We start from the raw sequence: 2174 nt of genomic DNA, 5'->3' as shown, positions 1-2174 counted from the left end.
AAAAGGCTTCGCCTGCCTAGAGGTGTTAAAGCAAAAGAGGCTTTCTGACAGGTTTCTGTAGTGTAGCGGTCATCACGATCGCCTAACAAGCGCAAACTCCTCGGTTTGAAACCGAGCAAAAACAGCTGCAGCTGTTGAAGAAAAGTATGAACGCTTTGCGCCTTTATTGGGCTTTAGAAACTTTTACCTTTATGCGCTTTTTTCCGAGCATGAACCTAAAGATTTCGGTCTGCTCCGTGCAGGCAGATTTCCGTAGTGTAGTGGTTATCGTGTTTGCCTCACACGTGAAAGGTCCCCAGCTTGAAACTGGGTTGGAGCAGTCACTCTCTTTTTCACAATTGTTCAATTGGCTTTCTGTTGAGGAGGAACTCAACACTACAAAGACTTTGCAGCCAAGAAGCATGAAGACAGTCACTAAAGTTGAAGTTGATGCAAACAGAGGTTGCTTTAACACCTCTAGGCAGGCGAAACCTTTTGTAGCGTTGAGTGAGAACGCAACAGACCAAGAACTTAAGCAACCTTGGAAAAAGGAATCGTTGTTTCCGCCCAGTTTCGAACTGGGGACCTTTGGCGTGTTAGGCTAACGTGATGACCACTATACTACAGAAACACAAGAAGTTTACTCTCGTGCTCTTTCGGGTAAAATTTATACTGTAATCCGCCCTGAAAGCAGATTGACAATCTGAGTAAATCCCACACCACAAAGAGTTTCTGCATTCCCTCAAAAATAAAACTCTGTTTCTGCTCAGCTTCGAACCGAGGACCTTTTGCGTGTTAGGCTAACGTGATGACCACTATACTACAGAAACTCAAAAAGATTTCTCTCGTGCTCTTTCGGGTAAAATTGATACTGTAATCTGCCCTGAAAGCAGATTGACAATCTGAGTAAATCCCACACACAGTAGGACAGAGTTCATTCGGCGTGGCAGTCTGCTCAGAGTTCCTTAAAAACTTGCCTTCTCCTACCTCGAAATTAAGGTCTTTGCAGCTTGGACCACCTGCTTACCAGAGAGCCATTTCAGCACAGATAGAACAAAAGTCTCCAGCTGTTTCCACCCAGTTTTGAGCTGGGGACCTTTTGTACTCAGACAAATATCTTCTTTTGTGTTCCACAGAAAAAAGCCACACAGGTTTGAAAAGGCACGAGTGTGGGTTAGGTTTTGGTCAAATTATGACTGCACTTTCATTTTTGCATCAACTTCAACTATAGTGACTGTCTTCATGCTTCTTGGCTGCAAAGTCTTTGTAGTGTTGAGTTCCTCCTCAACAGAAAGCCAATTGAACAATTGTGAAAAAGAGAGTGACTGCTGCCACCCAGTTTCAAGCTGGGGACATTTCACATGTGAGGCAAACGTGATAACCACTACACTACGGAAACCTGTCTGTATGAAACAGACCGAAATCTTCAGGTTCATGCTCGGTAAAAAGCGCATAAAGGTAAAAGTTTCTTAAGCCCAATTAAAGGCGCAAAATGTTCACACTTTTCTTCCAAAGTCTGCAGCTGTTTCTGCTCGGTTTGGAACCAAGGAGCTTTCGCATGTTAGGCAAACGTGATGACCACTACACTACAGAAACCAGTCTGAAAACCTCTTTTGCTTTAACACCTCTAGGCAGGCAAAGCCTTTTGTAGCGTTGAGTGAGAAAGCAACAGACCAAGAACTTAAGCAACCTTGGAAAATGACACCCTTGTTTTCGCCCAGTTTCAAACTGGGGACCTTTTGCGTGTGAGGCAAACGTGATAACCAATACACTACGGAAACCTGCCTTTAGGAAAAAGACCGAAATCTTTAGGTTCATGCTCCGTAAAAAGCGTATAAAGGTAAAAGTTTCTAATGCCCAATAAAGGAGCAAAACGTTCATACTTTCCATCAAAATGCTGCAGCTGTTTCTGCTCGGTTTCGAACCGAGGACCTCCAGCGCGGCAGCCGAAAATAGTTGAACTTAACTTCCCTTAACTTTTCTCCTTCATTCTCTATGGTAGTGCTTATCACTACAGATGCAATATACCTTTGGCCACACGTAGACTTTATGGCGCTGTTTCGTCTTTTCCGTGGTGGGGAATTTAAGAAGTGCGGTGTCATCTGTCAATCATTCGTGTTCGCTGTGGAGGAGGGGAGACACGTTTTACCATCGGAGAGGTATTTGTTTACAGAATTGCCAGATCAAAAAAACTT

At 43.8% G+C, this 2174-nt stretch overlaps 4 non-coding genes across 4 annotated transcripts; all 4 read right to left on the bottom strand.

The window, feature by feature from the left end:
• Positions 1-537: 537 nt before the first annotated feature.
• Positions 538-610, bottom strand: trnav-aac (transfer RNA valine (anticodon AAC)). Its single transcript has one exon. It is a non-coding gene; the product is annotated as a tRNA-Val (tRNA).
• A 126-nt stretch (positions 611-736) lies between these two features.
• Positions 737-809, bottom strand: trnav-aac (transfer RNA valine (anticodon AAC)). Its single transcript has one exon. It is a non-coding gene; the product is annotated as a tRNA-Val (tRNA).
• Positions 810-1502: 693 nt separating this feature from the next.
• Positions 1503-1575, bottom strand: trnav-aac (transfer RNA valine (anticodon AAC)). The gene has a single exon. It is a non-coding gene; the product is annotated as a tRNA-Val (tRNA).
• A 112-nt stretch (positions 1576-1687) lies between these two features.
• Positions 1688-1760, bottom strand: trnav-cac (transfer RNA valine (anticodon CAC)). Its single transcript has one exon. It is a non-coding gene; the product is annotated as a tRNA-Val (tRNA).
• Positions 1761-2174: the final 414 nt, after the last annotated feature.

This window comes from Sinocyclocheilus rhinocerous, unplaced genomic scaffold (assembly GCF_001515625.1).
Source record: "Sinocyclocheilus rhinocerous isolate Xijiao unplaced genomic scaffold, SAMN03320098_v1.1 scaffold2016, whole genome shotgun sequence".
NCBI classification, from domain to species: domain Eukaryota; kingdom Metazoa; phylum Chordata; class Actinopteri; order Cypriniformes; family Cyprinidae; genus Sinocyclocheilus; species Sinocyclocheilus rhinocerous.
The sequence above is the reverse complement of the archived record's forward strand: the minus strand, read 5'-3'. Positions and strand labels throughout refer to the sequence as shown.